Source organism: Catharus ustulatus, chromosome 1 (assembly GCF_009819885.2).
Source record: "Catharus ustulatus isolate bCatUst1 chromosome 1, bCatUst1.pri.v2, whole genome shotgun sequence".
Classification (NCBI taxonomy): domain Eukaryota; kingdom Metazoa; phylum Chordata; class Aves; order Passeriformes; family Turdidae; genus Catharus; species Catharus ustulatus.
In genome coordinates this window covers 94,187,442-94,206,043 of record NC_046221.1, presented here as the reverse complement: position 1 = coordinate 94,206,043, position 18,602 = coordinate 94,187,442, and the positions used below count along the sequence as shown (strand labels likewise).

Below are 18,602 nucleotides of genomic sequence, written 5' to 3'. Positions count from 1 at the left end.
TAAGAATTAATAACCTTGAAATCAACACAACCAAGAAAGGATTGTGCAAAAATCTCAAACTCCTCATAAGACAATCCCTTCATGTAATAAAATATATGTATCTGAAAAATGTGAATTGCAGTAGTAGCATAGGAACTAGAAATTAAACTGATTTAAGGTGTATCTGCAATTTTTCAAGCTTGCCCTGTATATTTTAAATATATTATTTAGAAATAAAATTATTTTCCTGGCAGCTCAGTTATATTCTCATTGAGAGAACTGCATTTTGATGTATTTTTAAGTATGATCTCAGAGGCATACAGAGCTAAAATGAAGGTGACATTTTATTAGTAGCCATAGGCAACCCCAGTTGTGGTTACATGCATTTTTATTTATCCCCCAGTACATACGTGACCTGTTTTTAAGTTTATTGACTAATAATAATAAAAATAATAATATTCACTGGACACTAGGGTCATTCCTGTCTAAGGATGGGAAATCAGAAAGGTCACAAGGTAAAAGAAAACTCCATTTTCATAGGAACTTTAATGCATTTCTCCTAGGGGAATTCAAGTTGCTTTAGAAAGGTTTAGACATATATTGGTGGGCCCTTTACACATAAGACAAGTAAAAGCCCATCCATCTGTGTTTAATAAAAGCACAGTAAAATAGAATCCTGTACACTTCTTTTGTAAAGCCTCTCTTGCATTTTATTGCCAGCACCCCAGTAACTCCACACACCCACTCAAATCATGACTGGGGTTGTTTCTTAACCATCCAAAACAGGCAAGGAAAGGTCACAGAGCTGGGAGATTCCTTTTCAGATGATAAACAGGATTAGAAGTGAATAGGTCCTGGTTCGCAGATCACCCTAAAAGGAAACCCAGAAAAGACAAGGCACAGCCCAAAGTCCAAATTGTGTGTCAGCAATCTCCTCCCAGCAAATCTGGGGTCAAGAAGTAACTACCAACAAAACTGGATATATACATGTATATATGTACACACATACATATATAATCCACCACAAGTGGTGTTCATGCAACTGCCCAGTCAAAAAAACCAAAGTAAACAAAGAGACCCCTGCCAAAGCTCACTAAATCCAAAAGCTAAGGCTACCTTTGACAGAAAAAGGGTAATAACAGAAAATATGGAAATATCAAGATAGGTCACTTAAACGGTCATGCTTCTGCCTTTTATCATCTTTTCACTGCAACTAGAAACCAGGAAGAAAGGAGATTTTTCTGAGAAATCAGAAAGTGTCATCCGAGCACAGTAAATTACATTCACACAACTGCAAGGAGCTTGTTTCACCCACAGGCTAGGAAGTACCACCGAGGGGTATCAGTCATCAGTTGGAACTCAGCAACTGGCCATGGATGTGATCCTACTCTGCAGCAACATGGAACAAAACAGGTGAGTACTCTTACACTCAGCCATGACAGTCTTAATAGCTGCAGAGGGAAGCAATTTGCATTTCCAGGGTTTAAACTGCTGCATTCTGCTCCACAGCCAGGAACAGATATCCCTGAAGTTACCGTGTCACAGCTCAAGATCAGTGCCTTGTAAAAGCTAATATTCAAGACATCGGGGAAATTACTCAGAAACGCTAATTAGCTACCAAAAAGAGGATGAATACCACAATGTCACACACTAAGTTATAACAGCACATGCCAACAGATTAACTGGGACTGAAGCTCCTAGAGATGTACTGGCAATTAAGGCTCCCATAAGCAAACAGGAAGCCAATAGCAACACTGGTTGGAAGTGTGGGAATGCCACACCCAGTACGTGATGGTCACCTCCAAGCACACACCTTCAAGTGCAGCCACATTTCTGTCAGGACTGGGGGCTGCTTGGGGATCTGCTCTAGTCAGTCAATGGAAAAAGAAAAGCTTTAGGAGGCTCCACCATCATGGCTCATGTTGGAGTCCTTTGCCAGAAAAGTATAATTCCTGCACAAACAAGAGAAGCATCCAAAATTTAAGCAGTATTTTACAACACAAGATTAAATGCTGAGAATCTTACTTATCTAACATTAGAAACACTGAAGGGACGTTGGACTTTGCTACAAGCCAGTTTCAATAGCTCTTATAATTTTTATTCAGCTTCCTCTACCCCACCCCAGTCACCATGGGATGCTCACAATAAATTAACAGTGACAGCCTCTTCAGTACCTACCAGGCATCTCTGCTTGTGCACTGTGAATGCTGATGGGGGAAGGAGGAGGGGGAAACAAAGTGCATCTCTCTCTGCGTCTGCACAGAGCCCTTGTTCTTCACAGAAAAATTTAACTGTGTAACTTTTGATGTTCCCTACTACTCAATCAAAATCCACCTATCTAAACTTCTCTGAGTTAAAAGGACTTGGAACTCCAAAGCTGATTCTCATCACTGTGAATGAATACTATAAACTTGTCTAGAGGAACAAAGGCAGAATTCTCATATCTTCCTATCTGCAGGAGTAAAACATTTAATTTACTCTCACAGGTATAGCAACACTTATATAAAAAGAAAACAGTTTTTTTAATCACTTTGATCATATGTAAGGAAATCTCCACCAGATCCACACAGATCAAGGACCTTCAGTATTTAATCCAGTACTATATAGCAATTATTGAGCCTATATAGTAATTATTGGGTGGATTTATAGCATTTACAAAGGTTGCATTAGCCCCCAATGCTTCACAACCTTTTCATTTAAAATATCTGCTGTTATTCTGTAGAATGTTTAATGTTACAACACAGCCAGCAACCTTCTGTTTGCTTTTCTGGGTAGATGCTGGCACATAGCTAGAACTATGCTAATGAGAACCTCAAGGTATGCACACAGTTTCGTTAACTGAGTGAAATCACAGAGAAGTCATTTTATGGTCTTCAGGTCTAAGGTTCTGTCCATGTAGTCATCTAGGTTCAAATGCTGAATAGGTGCTTTACTGCCTACTGAAAAGAACACATATGCCAACGGGGTAAAGGTAATAGAGCATCATATACAGGACTAGATGGTGTGGACATTGCACCAAACACTTCATTACCATGTAGATACATCCAAAAGTATTCTTTTTCTTGGGAGATGTATCCCTCTTCACTTTTCTGTAGCATGCTCTGCATCTGGGATAATATTATGCTTCCCTTGTTGCCACTGAGACAATCAGACTGTTCAGATTTCATTTCATAAAATCCTAAGATCAGCAATAATATCTGTACTTGTTTACCAACAAACATATACCTCTTTGTATATAAAAGAGAACAGAAGTCTTTTCCTAGACCTCCACATTCTCTGTGCAGCTGCCCAGACTCCTGCTGCCATGCCTCGGACTGCTGCTCTGACACAGCCACCCCCATTTTCTAAAAGTTGGTTGAACATTCATAAAGCCCTGCTGTAAGCATCACAGTCAAGTCCTTTGTTGGTTAGTTTAATTTTAATGAAATCAAATTCTTTCTTTCTTATTACAGACTTGTGCCTTAACTATTCTGTAAGTAAATGCTTTTCAGTAAATGTACTGTGAATCAAACAGAAATAAACCAGTACAGCAGAAAAGCAGAAAAGTGCAGTGTTTCCCTAAGCATTTTCACTACTTTTGTTTAAATTATTATTAGAAAATATTTATCTTAGAATGTTTGTAAGTTAAAAAAAAAAAAAAAAGAAAATCAAGTTTTTTCAAGTTTTTCTCCAGACCATTTTGTGAAGGTTTTCAGGTGTCACTGCAATAAATCCTATTAAGAAATACTGTAGCATCCTCCTCAGAGAATTGTATCAAGCTATAGGCTGTCTGAGCAACTAGATCATGCCAAGAACAACAGGTACACGGACTCTTCTTATTAATTTTGCAAACCTGCTGCTTATTTATTCCATACTGTTAGTCAGATTCTGCCACTGATGCCCACATTCCCCATAGAAGCGAAGTCTGCTGAGGTCACTGGCTGACTCTTGACAGTCGCTGCTCAAGGACTCCCAGCAGCGTTGAGATACTATGGTCAAGCACAGACATCTGAGGAGGAGCACAGGAGAAAGAAACTCCATCCCAATCTAAATGATCATTACAGCTTTGGGGAGAACAAGATCTGATCCAAGCAGGAGTCAGAATTAGAGATCCAGAATTAAAAAACCAAACAAACTAACTCCCTTGGGGGAAGAGAACAATTCATGTTGGTTTGCAATTTTACATATAGATAACAGGCCTTTATATTTTAAATAACAATGACTTTCTATACTAATTGTTTTTTGTGTCTCTGTGCTGAAGGCTTTCAGGGCTCAGAAAGCAAGTCAAGATGCTGAACAGCATGTGTGTACACAAGATGACAGCCTCTGGCATGGGACACAAAGGCCTCAGAATACGGCTGAGCACAGTGAAGGGCCACCCGTGTGCATAGGGGATGATGGGTTGTCTGCTAGAAATCTGGCAGAGTGCTCAAAAGGGAGTTTGTTAGCCTGAACTTGACTTCTGTGCCTGACTGATGAATATTAACATGCAATTGCTCTTGCTGAATATCTCCATGGCTCTATGACCACTTCATGGATGCTTGCACATATTATTATCACCCTCTTCCCTCTCACCAGTCGATGGGCACTACACCCTTTTGGGTAAAAACACACACCCTTAAGATCAAGTAGATGTCTGTTACAAAGACTTTCTGCTTATTTTAGTCCAAAAGAGCTGGCATTGAGCTGCTGTTTTTTAATTAAAACCTCCTTTGCTCAGTTGTTTTTCTGTCTTGTGGAGCATCTATCAATCAGGAGGAGTCACCGTAGGATGCAGTTGGTGGCAGCAGGCTATTTCATCCCTTCCCCCAAGCCCAGACACTGACTCTTTCCTTCTTCCTCCCCTCCCCAACTTCATTAACTAAATGCACTGAATAAACCTTAACATCCCAGCTAAATCCTATTGGCCCTGGATTTGCTGCTTAATGCTAAAACCCAAGCGACCCATTTTTCTCCTGTTGATACTTCTATTGCTGATGGCAGCCAGCAGAGAAAAATACCCAACTATAAACTACTTTCACGTAAGGAACAAAACCGAGAGCATTCATCACTCACTCTTTCTGCTGCTGCTCACAAACTTTACGTAAGCTTTACGTGACATGTCAAAGCGTCCCTTGCTTTTGTGCTTCATAGGCAGCACAGCGAGCCTGTTGCTTAGCAAATGATTACAACAGAGTGCATCTGTTATTAAAAGTGCAACTAGGTCTCTTTTAAAGGAAAATGATCTGGCAAAGTCGATGAAAATTAATTTCTGTGCATTCTACAACCCCCAACCATGATGTTAGAAACATCAAAAGACGGAGATCCCACTAACTGAAAATCTTGGGGAGAGAGTAACAAAGAGAGTAAAAAGCTTCAGTGCTACAGAATTCTGGTTGCTATCCTTAAGTTTTGTTTTGAACTCTTAGTTTGTCTTCCTAATTTCATATATGCCACTGAAAAGGCTACAGATTATTCACTGTGCCCCTTCATCCTGGGTGTCAGCTCTCATGTTGCACATCCGAATTATCATTGCTGCACGTCATCTCCCCTCAGCTCAGCTGCCCAATGCTTCATCCCTGGTCTGTGATGACAAACAGGAACTTGAATGGTTCTTCCCAGCTCCTGACTCACTCTTTCCAAGCACCCAAACTGGGTCATCCATCCAGCTGCAAAGCCTCCCTATGGTAGCATTAGGACCTCTGGCTCCTGGTGTCACCCGCCTGCCTTTACTGCTTGCTCCACCAGACCTCTGATCTCTCTTCAACCTTAAAAACACTACACCATGACCACCATGTGTTTTGCCACTACATCTGACACTTCAAAACACTTCCCTCCCACAAATACCTCTTTTCCACTTCTACCACACACACCTATGGCTGCAGTCATGACCCCCATTAGCTTTGGAAGCTGCTCCACAACTTTCCACTGCAGTGATAGACCCTTACCCTGCTGCAGGGTCCCTCTGAAGTTGTCCCTGCCCAGCATGCTTGGACCCAGGCTCCCAGCGCTCCTAAGCAGGAGGGCCACCTCACCCTCTGCTCACCCATGTCCTGTCCTCCTTCCTGGGAACTGAGCATGAGGGATGTAAACCCCTGTCCTTCCACCAGGACAGCCTCCTGCCCTGCGATGGATCCATGGAAAGCAGCTTCACACGCAGAAAACCGAGCACTTTCCCTCACGGTTTGCAAAAGTCGCTCACCGCATTTTCAGTTATCTGTCAGAGTGGCTATTCCAGCTTGCGCTTGGGTATCCAACCAACACAGCAGTCCTTGGATTTGACTTATATTTTTCATACCACATTTCATTTGACTTTATTATCAGACCTCAGTGCCCTACAATACCGAGGCTGGCTTCTGAGAAGGGCTGCACCCTGAACTGCCCAGCCCATGGACACCTAGCTCTTTGCCCAGCAAATTCCCGCAGCATTCAGAGGCTGCAAAGGCTGAAAAGGAACAAGGAGCCTGGGCATTTGGTGAAAATGCAGCTATCCTAAAGAAAAGTTGTACTTATAATGAAGGTAAAAGCAAATGTAACCTAGCACTGAAGACATACGGCACGGGTTGTGATTATTAGTGCGCTGTCTGGTGCGAGAAGGCTTTCAAATAAAAACACTTTCTTACTGACTGCGCACTCGTGTTAATGTATTTCTTACCAATACCACTAATGGAGCGTTCATCATGTTTCTTGCTTCTCTGAAGTAACAAGAGAAACAGATTGAGTCATGTAAGAATAAAATTAAATATAACCATGATGCTACACGTTATCATGCTGCACACACTCCACAAACGCGTTTAAATAGAGTCCTTGAAGGAAGCAATGGCAACTGACCTCAATATTACAGAAATATTCAAACCAGCATAAATTGGAAGGCAGGAGAGATAAGGAACATAACCAATAAAACAAACGTTTACATTCTTGAGGACTTGTTTTTGCAGCAAGGACACTGATGAGAGAAAGAAAGAAGGCAAGGTCTTCTGCAAAACACCAGCTATTCCAGACTAAAGAAAGTAAAAATATTTTTGTTTGTCTGATTACAGATAAGGATGATATGGAGCAATATCCACACGATTCATCAAGGTTTTTCCTTGCCTTGAGTACAGTGAGTAGCGCACTAGATAGGGGACATATTTCTTAAGAGGTTTACGAGGAAGCAAACTTCAGCTTTTCTTTTTGTTTTTATAAACTTTTGACAGATTTCAGCATGGCCAATTCCTGAACTCTGCTTTGAATCATTCTCAATCATAGTTAATGAACTTTGCACTAGGAATTTTTTTAGGGATAAGCAATGGACAAATGGAATACCAGCTGTTCAACTCAATTTTTCACTACTGTTGCACTTCCAGAACCATATACAAAAGAAACAAACAAGACCTACAGCTAGACTGGATGGCACACACACGTCTAACAGATACCTATTTACTTACTTCTTTTTAATACTTGGAGATAGACATGCAAAGGAATTGCCAGTTATGACTGCATTTTGCTGCCTATAATTTATGCCTAAGCTGTTAAAATATGTTTAGGTAATGTACGTTAACTGAGTGTTTATTTTTCCAGTAGCACTAGGGAGGTTATCAGACATACAAGTACAAGCTGTACAATAAACATAACCATATCCACTAACAGGACATTCTAACAGATGCGCAAAGGACATGAAAACATCACTTTAGGCGCACAGTAACAATTTTTCTTCCCTCTTCAAAACAATAATATTAATAATAATAATACCTCATAGTAATGAGGTGTGAAACCCAGACTCCTCTATTATTACTGTTAATTTAAAACTACCGTATATTTTCGAACTTTTCCTTAGGAAGCACACACTTCGAAGTTCACATTTTCCCCGCTGCACAACTCGCTGAGCGACGACCCGCTTGTTTACTCAGGCTGTTTACACGGCAACTTAAAAACAACAGCAAGAAAAGCCTCCAGAAACATTAACACTTGAACGAAAGGTGCCAACTTGCAACGGCAAGACAAATCCCAAAATATGGGACAATATTCCAGGTTGGTTGCTTTTGATGCTGGTTTATAGCACGTCAGAAACTCACTAAACTCTGCCTTCCTAATCCCTCCGCAGCCCCTGCGCGCTCCCTCGGCCTCTCCCCGCTCCACGCTAAACTTGCAGGGAACATTAACCGGGGGCACACGGACACACAGCGAGCAGGCTCCGGATGACATGACCGCCTTCCAGCGCCGGAGCGCCGGCTCAGGCGGACTTACCCCAGGGAAGCCCACACGTCCCGACTGACGGATCTCCCTCAGCGCGCCTCACTCGCGCGGCGGATAAACCAGCCCCATCTCCGCACGGAGCACTCCTACCGCAACTTGTTGGCTTCGCGCTTTCTCAAGTGGAGTTTTCCCGAGCGGGGCCGGCGCTGCCCGTCCCGGCCGGCCGCGGCCCGCAGGCTCCCCGCGGGCCGGCCCGCTCGCTCCCGCCGCCGCACACAAAGACCCCGCGCCCGCCGGGCAGCGCCCGCGCCCCCGAGCCCGCGCGGAGCCCGCGGGGCCGGCACCCACCTGCGGAGCGGCTCCGCTCCCGCCTCCCGGGCAGCTCCCGCCGCGCCGCGCCGTGCCGTGCCGCCCTGCGCGGACAGATGGCCGGCAGCCCTCGCAGCCCTCCGCTCTGCCGGAGCGAGGCAAAGCCCGGCTTTTTTTTTTTTTTTTTCCCCTCCTTTTTTTTTTTTTTTTACCCTTCCTCTCTTCTTCCCTTCTCCCCGTTTTATCCTCTCTTCCTCCTTTGACTTCGACCCTGGCAGATCAGCACAAGTGTGTTCACAACACCCCCTCCACCAGTCACTTCAATTAGTGCCACACGAGAGGAGCTTCTGCCCAAAATCTGCTTAAGAAAGGGCCAGAGGGCAGGGCAATCGCCTTTGCTCAACAATGACCAGAAGCTACTATAAATATCCAAACAAAAGCACTGGCAAGGCCAGGAATGTCATATCCTAATGTGATAAAAATTGTAAATATCCGATGTATACCAGAAACACAAAGCAAGAAAATTAGGTTGGTTTTTTTATACATATATAAAAGAGACAAAGATTAAAAGCAGTCGCCACCTCCTTACCCTGTCCCCCCAATACGCGACCTTGTAGTATGTTATCAAAGTTGTGTATTTCTGGGTGCCAAGCTATTATGTTTTCGAGGTCCCAAGCAGCTCGGTCACAATCCCTTTGTGACAGCTGCTCGCTAATATTTATAGGTACCCAAATCTGTGCACCTTATATAACCAAGTCGACTGACCAGGGCTGGGCAGAGGTAGACTCCAATCCCACAGATATGGTGCATCACACAAATAGTACAGGCGGTGATTTCTCTTGATGATTAAAACACTAATAAGAAGTTCCCAATGCACCAATAAGTAAAGCAATACAGACAGGGTGCATTTATATGAAGACTGGAGGATTTAATGTAATTTGATTTAGACACATTTTACACTAGCATGTTCCAATGCTGTGAGTGAGGAGAAGCTACAGCTTGAGGTTTCTAACTGTACAGTGAGCTAGAGGTTGAAAATTAACAAAAAACCAAAAAAACAAACAACAAAAGTCACAAAAAGCTCACAGACTCTTGATCAAGAATAGTGCCTCCACCAGCAGTGCCTGGACCTTGGGCTTGTGCACCACTTCACAAATGTTCAGTTCACACTGTGCAAGTAGCTGGATACCACTGGTTCTAGCATGGGGAGGGCAGAGTGGGAGAAGGGCGTGGTTGAGACTGCTTGTAAACTCTGCCGTGCCTTTGAGATAGTAATTTCTAGTCTGTTGATGGCTGGATGACAACAGCTAGGTTCATCTGAGGGGAAGCCAACAGCCACTGTCACCTAATTCCCTCCCCAGACGTTGAAGAATGTAATCATTGCAAAGGGAGGGCACTCAGTTCATGTCCAAGTCTCGTGCCTCAATGTTTATGTACAAATCTGTGTAAAGGTAGTTAATCCTATTGACCAACCGCATGCTCTCTTAGAACTGAGATAAAGGCCATCTGAAATTAACCCTGTATTTTGTCTATTTGGTTTCCATCAACTCAAAAATCTCTTCTAATACAAATAAATGTTATTTTTTCCATTTCATTCCCATGCCCTCTTCTGATTACACTCATTTGTCCTGCTGCAGTAAACGCTGCTTTCTCAAACTAAACCAATTCACATACAGACTTCTTTTCAAAGCACCCTTATCCCCAAAGGATGATCACAGAGGGTCTTTGCTGTTTTATTAATTCCCTGAATTTGAGTGTATGCCCAATGTAACAGAGAATGTACTTTTAGAAGACCATTTGATTTAAAAGAGAGAATATTTAAGTGAAGCTCATATGAAACTCGAGTCCAGAAATCTCATATGCAGGCTTGCAAGAACAAAACTGCCCACAAGATTTCCAGACTTCAGCAGGGACAGAAATATTCTTTCTTTCAACCAAGAGTTGTGAGTAACCCTGAGCGCACAGATGCAAAACAATAACACCAACACAGACAACACAGACTGAGCATTGTTGAGCCAAAGCTGCCAGCCCATGGGCTGACAAAGCCCTCCCTGATGATGGGGGAGAGGGAAGCAGAGGTCCTCACTCTGGCACAGGCATGGTGCTGGTCTGTGCAGCCCAGCACAGCAGCCAGAGTAATGGAAGTGCATCCAGCTGAATTTCCAAGGTCTTCCATGCAATATGGCTAATTAACCCTGCCAGTTCCACTGGCTGGTCTTTACACAGGTTCCTGCCTCTACTTCAGTCAGGGCCAACTGGGTGGGTTGGCCACAGCAGCAGTACAAACATGTTTTGCATTGCAAAAGAGTGGACAGAAGTCTCACTGAAGGAATAAAAAACCCCAGCATAATCCTCAACAACAAAAAGCCCTCCAGGTAAGCAGGAAAAAGATTTTTAGAATAATAAGCTTACTTGGCAAAAAACATGAGCAATGACTTAAATAACTGCATAGTTGTGACTGAATAACAAGACAGCAAAAATAAATCACTAATGGAGTGAAATGCAAGGCTGTGCATGGTATAAAAATTTAGCCAGCCAGGCAGATGAATAAATTGATGGAACTGAGTTACTGATGCTAGAAGTAATAGAAAAATATCCTTGTCTCTGAATTCTGGGCAGGTTTTGTATCTTTAACTTTTCTATCTATCATTACCACGTTCAAAGAGGGGAAATAAAAAGGGTTATAAAAATTAAAAAAAAAAAAAAAAGAGAGAATTTTCCTTTCACCAAAAGGCTCTGTTTGTATTGATCTGTCTTGATCTGCTCCTCATCATTTTGCATGCTGCTTTCCTACACCAGCTTTTTCCAACATCCATATACAAATGGTGGAGTAATCTTGCAACCTCCCATAAGGACTGATGAAAATGTAAAATGAGAAAAACTGCATATATGGAAATATACCTCACAAAGGGATATTCAGAAGGGTTGTCTTTGCAAGTGTGAAAGTATTCCAAGTGCCATTTGATTTTCAGATCAAAATGCTCCATTTGATGCTAAATCTAAGAGACAGATGACAGAAATTTCCCTGACTGAGCAATGTCCCAAAACTAAAATGTACAAAGAAAAGATAGTTTATAAACAATTGAATGTATATTTGCAATTTTAAACTGTTAATAAAATATTCTACCAATAGATCACTCATTTCATAGAGAATTATGCATTACCTGGAAGTGCTTTAAGTTACCTCATTATGGAAATAGAAACCTGGATCAGATACATTGGGTCCTTGAATTTGACATAATTTCCTGGAGAAGGAAACCTGTGTCCTCAAGCACTGGTTGAAGTTTTCTCTTAAATACTGTTTTGTTTGATAAGTGAAAACTGACAACACCACCAAATCATCTAGTATTACTGTTCTTTTCTTTTACACGTCCCTGCCCTTGGACAAAAAATAATAATGGTTTATGCTATTCTTTAGCCTGAATAAAATGTTGCAGTTCCGGAGATAAAGACGTATTGAGCTGAGCAATTAAATAGCTAAATAAATGAATCAGCAGAGCAGAAGTGACAGATTTAATTACTGCTTAGAGCTAGGAAGGGGAACTAATTATGGGGTTCATGAACCGCATGCCATTCTTTTCCTTAAGCATGTGCTTCGATTCTTCTGGATCAAACTTTCCAAATGTGGTAGCACCATGCACTAGATTTAAAAAAAAAAAAAAAGAGAGAGAGAGAAAGAAAGGCACAAGAAGCTATCCAAAATTTGGAAATAAAGTCTAATCGTTGAAGAAAGAATAGTCAATACTCTATTCTAGAAGCCTGTGTTCAGTTGACTCCATACTAAGCGTTACAAGAGCTTGTTTTCAAGTAGATAAACACTAAAAATTTAGTTGTCTAAAAAATGAAAGCACAATCAAGTTCACTAGATGTGAATAAGCCAAAAATTGCAACAGAAAGCTGTGGTAAGTGAGGCATAAAGCATATAGCTCTATTGAGTGATTAGGAGCCCTGTTCATCAGAAAGTATCTGTCACTGGGAAGCCTGAGAAAGCTTTTGATTCTTCTGCCTCTCTCCTGCTTTGGTCAGCTCCCCATACCCAGCAAAATGTCTCAGAAAGAGACATTTTGTGGTCACCAACTACAAAAACACCTGTGAAAAAAAAACAGTTCAGTTTCTGTTTTCTGTCTCATTTGTCTATGTTGCATTTACTTCACCATTCTAATTTTATTCTTGTTTGATAAAACTGTAAATGCCAATTATTTGAGCTTCACATTAAACTCATGATCCTAATGGTATAATCCCTTAAACATAGAATTCTTTTCCTCATTAGTGGGAGAGAGAAAGGGGATAAAAGCCCACATATACAGCATTTGAATCACATCATTCAATTACAGTAATTGAATAATTTTGGGTTATAACTATCTTGTACAGATAAAGAGAGACAGGTATCATTTCAGAAAAAAAAAGTACCAAGCTGGGTTTTTAAAAATGAATGAGGGAAAGGAAGAGAGGAGAAGTCTCTCATTCATAGCCAGTTGTTTTTTAAAATTATAATCTAATTATGATGTCTGTTTTGGCACAATTTTAAAAATCTACACATTTGCCTCTTTTCCTACAAGTACTACAAAGAGAAAAATATCTGGACAGCTGAGCTCATACACCATTCTGAAAAGAAAATCAGGTCTTTTACTCCACTGACTTTCAAAATTTTAAGAATGCAGGACATGATGCAAACAATAAAACATCTTATGGCTAGGAAAGCTCTATATCTACCCCAGCTATAGTTGTGATCTCCTTCCACACCGTGAGTAATTTTGTCAGAATGAAAATAATTGTGTCCAAATCCAGAGAAGTGGGCTGATCCCTTGGAAGGCTCACTGAACAATCACAAATGCCATCATCATCCAAGATTACAACATCAGCTCTGCTTGACTGAAATTCTGTCCTCTGAAGCCAGCCAAAACCAAGGTCTATTACCTCAATAAAGTCCAAAATGAACTCTATCTTCACAATCAGTGTCTGGGTTTCTGTATCAAGGGAGACTGTATCTCAGGGAACCAGGAGCACTGCATATCCAAGATAAGATAAAACTAGGATTTTTTTTTTTTTTTAAATGGAATTATGGTATAGCTCTATACAAGTGATATTCTTTGTCTGGAATTCTAGTGCAGTTAGATCAGAAGAAAATGCACTTTCTACTAGACATACAGCAAAGTGGAGGGATCTTCCAAAAAGAAACCTTCTGAAACACTGAGTACAAGTTGCATTAACACTCTTACCATGTGAATTTTAAAGCATCAGATATCCATGTTATTAAAGTGTGATGTAGCATGTCACTAAGGTACCAGTGATTATGAAACTTGCAGAAAACACACACACACAACTGATATCTCATAATAGAGGTATGATGATTGTATAAAAAACCTCAGTGGAGCATGATGAGAATTAAAGGATCTCATGGACAGGGGTAGATTGTCAGCAGGCTGCTGAAGGACAAAAGGAGAATGTGCACTCTTGGTGCACAAAACTTCTAATCTCAGGAGGCAAAATCAGCAGTATTTTGCTAATCGTTCCCTGCCAGGCTCACATGGAAATAACCTTTTAAGTGTCAGAGGTGTCCCTCTCAAGACAGGACACGACCAGTATTTGCCTATGCTTCCAGAAGCAGAGTCCCAAAGGAATGCAGGGCATATAGGAATGGAAGCCACATAGAAGAGTTCACCACCTGGGAAGAAATCTGACTATGAATCCACCATCTTCTGCTCTTACTGCAGAGCAGTGCAAAAGAAATCCCTCATAGGATACTTGCAAGTGGAGTCATGGTTAAGTATACTCTGGAAGCAAACTTGTCATTGCTTTATTTGTACTCTTTTGCTCCCAATCTTGTGCTTGGATGTCTGCCCTTAGGTCTTGCTTAACATAATTTTGCAGTGTCTCACCACCCAGCCAGCCTGGTCAGTAGAGAGACAGCATGAAACAGAGTGAAACCAGTAGATTATCAGTAGAAAACAAAGAAGGGTACACAGGGTGTCTTTGAGACATGAATGTCTCTTCCAGTGGGGTCACAGAAGACCAGAGTTGGCAAATATTCCTTCCTATTTTTAAAGGGTCACTGGCTTAGGATGACTTTACTAGCAGGGAAAGGATTATTTCTAACAGCCATGAACTAATTCTTCTCCTGCCTGCTGGCAAAGCAACACTCCACAGTTCTGGGTGAGCTCTGGGTTTTCAAACAGCCTCTGACTCTGTGTTTGGTTATTACAGGGAAGATAGCAGGTCATTTTTCACTGGCATGGGGAGTATGGCATTTCATCAAAGCTGCCCTTGGGAAGTTTGCTTGTGCTGATTTGCAAAAAAGTGACTAAGTATACCAGCAGGTGTAAGAGGAGTTGCTAATTGTCTTGTACAAAGAAGAAATTACTGTGTTTTTTGTATAAAGTCTAAATGGCATTTATACACTACTAATCTCAGACCTAAAAATAATTTAAAATCGCCTACCATTTTCTTCTTTAAAATCTCAAAGAAGTACTTTTTCTGGAGTGGCTTCCTAATAGTTCATCAAAAACTGGAAGCAAGTATCTAGTCTTCACTGGGGACTAATATAAAAACCAATCAAGTTCCTTGACAGTAATGGCAACTGAAATAACTGGAGCCGCTGTCTATCTAAAAAGCTGAAGTAAGCCTTCAGCCACAGTGCTAAAGGGTTTTCACAAAGAAGGGTGGGATGTGTGCATACAAACATCAGAGCTTGCTAACTCTTGGAATAAGCTGCATATGGGGAAAAAAAAAAAAAAAAACCACAACCAGAATTACGCCAGAAATAGGAAGACCTGGCTAGAGTGCAGCCTATACTGAGCCTGAGCAAAACTCCCAGAAAGGTCCTCCTCTCTCCTACAACAGTAGCATACCAAAGACAAAACAGCCACAAGGAGTATGAAATAAGGAGCGAGAAATCTGATCTTCATGAGGCTCATAATATAATCCTTGACTTAATACAGATTACAAAAAGGGGGTTTACAATATGTGATAATATGTTCACTGTTACACTTATGAACGATTGCAAAAAGCAATTAATTAATTAAAAACGAAATAGTGATTTCTGAACCTAGAGAAGCAGTTACATTCAAAAATTCTGCCACTATGAAAAATACTGGCTGCAACATGAGGGAGTAGCACAAGCCCAGAATGGACCAAGAGAACAATTCAGAAATCTAAAGGAATGGTTCACTTCTACCTCTTGAGTTTGACGGAACAAAGCTCCAGGGCACAAAAATTAATCAGACAGTTTTGGAAGATACTTGGGAAGTTCCATGTACAATTTCTGACTTGGCTACTGAATTGGTAATATCTTGAAATTCCATTGATAGAAGGTATGAAAATTACCAAAATCTTCCAAACACAAGGAATTTTGAAAATCAAAACTGAACCTTTGTGACTCAAATTTCAAAAGCAGACAGTGACAGCAGACCATCCATCTATCCATCCATCCATCATGAAAATTGGTTATAATATTACACTGTTGAATTCACAAAGAACTTTGGGTAGACAAAGAAGAAACTGAGAAAGCCAGAGGTGGAGAATCAAACACTGATAAGGTCATCTGCACTGGAATGAGTAGCATGCTACATACTGCATTGTGACCAAGGACGCTCCCTGAATTTCTAAATATAAGTAATGCCATGATTATTCCTCATTTAAAAATTCCTCACTATAAGCATTTTGCATGCCTTTTATTCCAAAGCCAGCGCAAGACTTTTCAACAGCTCAGACAAAACTGACAGCCAATTCTCCTAAAATAACAGATGGGACAAGGCCAGCCCTGCCTGCCACAGAAAAGTGGGGAATTGCAATGGAGAGATCTAGAGGATCCATGCTGTTAATCTGGCTGTCTCCAGGGACTGATAGCAGTCAGCTATCACAGCTGCTGGCACTGGGCATTCTACCAGTAGTTTCCACTCCTACTTTAGGGGCAGCAGCACTTGCAGACAACCTGTTTTTCCCTGTCCTAATATGGACAAAATTAGGGTGCACAGATGTTAAGGGATGTGCGCTTTATCTTTCCAGGAGCCTTAGACAATTTCTGCTTTGCTTGCGCTCATAGCCAGTCCAGTTTGGTGCTGAAAGCTGAAGACTCAATTTATCTTGGCTTCTTCTGCATTCTCAAAAGATTCAGCAAAACTTATGTTCACTGGTATCATAATACTTCTGAGAGTCAGGGGCCTTAACCTTAAATGTATGAAACCCACCTTGTGTCAGTCTTTATTCCATCTCCAGAGTCATCAGGATAAGATCATGCTCAAAAAAGCAAATAGTTCATCAAGATAGTTCATTATGATCAAGAATATTTTTAACATGCTGTCTGTATTGTGCTCTTTAGGTTCTTTATGAAAGTGAAATTGCAGTGAAATTCTTGATGTAAAAAGATACTGTGAGATATTTCAATATGCTGGTGCAACATAAGAGTTATCAGTATGTCAGGGCAGAGCATGAACTAGTTTGATCAGGAAACTACTGTGGAGAGCTGTAGAGTAAATGATAGAAGTAAAACCAGAAACAGCTTTGAAATATATATTGGCAGTTTTTCCTTTTACAGGACCATTGGAACATTTGTTGCAATCAATATTGGTGATAACACTCAAATTTCAGTAAATATTAGGGTTTCAATCTGAAGTTATTAAAGCCTTATGGAGGTATATTTGCTGCAGCTTTTCTGACAGATTATACTACTTTACCCTGTGAAGTAGCAAAAACAGGAAAAAAGGGTAGAACAATAATTTTGTTCAACATAAAGTCATACTTTGCTATACCATAATGATTTTTAATATCAAACCCCTTATTTTAATTCCATTACATTTTTTTAAATATATGAAACTTTTCTAAGGGAAAAATAATTCAATGATTCCCAGCAAATTCAGACCCCTTCTCCACCTGCAGATTTCCACTGTGTCCTCTTGAGATTCACTTTGTCTTTCAGTGCTTAGCTCCAAGAACATAAAATAATAACCTTGTCCTACCTCACAGAGCTACTATTAGCACAATCCATTTATATTCCATAGCATTACAGCATTATGGGAGAAAAATGGTTTATATATGCACCAGTACCATTCTATGTGTACATTTCCCACTGAACTTTTAAAGAAAACTAAACCAAAACCTAATTTTTCTTTTGAACATTTGTTTTTTCATTTTCTTTTCTCACTTCCATTACCTTGTTTTGCTGTGTACTCCTTTGTCTCCAGGTATAGTCTTGTTTCAGTCACTTTTCTGTGTCATCTAACTGTGATGAGTTTTCTTTCAATATTTCTTTTCTCCACTTTCGCAGTCTTCTTATTTCTTGTATATTCCCAGTCTCTCTAGATTGAGAATAGGTAACTATCCTCAAACTTACTTGGGTCTTTGTATCTTCTTTTTTACTGTGAGCTTTTCCTTTCCTGTCTGTGAGCCACCTTGCTTTGCCTCCTGAAGGAATTGTCTCCCTTTACAGGGGTAAAGGAGAGCACTGCACCCGCAAGCGTTCATTGATGAGGAGACAGGGAAATCAGGAAGAGTGAATGATCAGAGAGCTTTTATTCAGGATACATGAAGGCCTTTAGCAAAGTGTAAAACACCTCAGAGATAATGAGTGCTTCAGGGTAATGAAATAAGGGTTTCTCCAGTGCTCAGTGCAAAAAAGTTGCTAACCTTGCAGAGGCCTTCAAGTTGCTACAGCTCAAACCCCCAGAGGCTTTGCAGGTTAAATTTTACGCCTTGAACCCAACTGGGAAACAAACTCAAAGCTGTTGCATGCGACAAAACACATGGTTTATGGGGTGATGGTCGCCCAGGTGCTGATGGCTCCCAGCTGCTTATTCCCTTGTCCTGTGCTGGGGGTTCTCAAGAAGTGCAAGATAGAACCTACCAGTGCTGTCATTTACCTTGCTTTTAATAATTTGGAGGACCTCAGAGATATAAATTAAAAGTCTCATTCTTAAGTCCAGTTAAAAAAATAATGCTTACAACTGCAACGTGGCCTTTCAAATGAGAACTCAGAATCTAGTAGAACTCCGAGAGTAAGAATGGATATGTTATTTATATATATAAAATGATACTAGTTTTTGTATTACTGCCCTTTAAGGGGTGGCAGGTGCATGTCTAAAATTTGATAATTGCTCAGTTCCAAAAGATGAGATATCCTCTCCCTGAAAATTTGGAGAAATGTTGAAGTTGTCAATACACTGCTGTAAGGCCTTACCTTAGAGTTA

At 40.8% G+C, this 18,602-nt stretch overlaps 1 protein-coding gene and 1 long non-coding RNA gene across 2 annotated transcripts in view; one reads left to right on the top strand and one right to left on the bottom strand.

Annotated features, from left to right (window-relative positions):
* LOC117004646 (poly(rC)-binding protein 3-like) overlaps nt 1–18,602 on the bottom strand; it is a 498,514-nt gene that overhangs the window by 120,749 nt on the left and 359,163 nt on the right.
* The window catches only part of LOC117004651, a 36,423-nt gene continuing 28,342 nt past the window's right edge, over nt 10,522–18,602 (top strand). The window contains exon 1 of the long non-coding RNA XR_004419663.1: nt 10,522–10,796. This is a non-coding gene — a long non-coding RNA (uncharacterized LOC117004651). The remainder of the gene's footprint in view (nt 10,797–18,602) is intronic.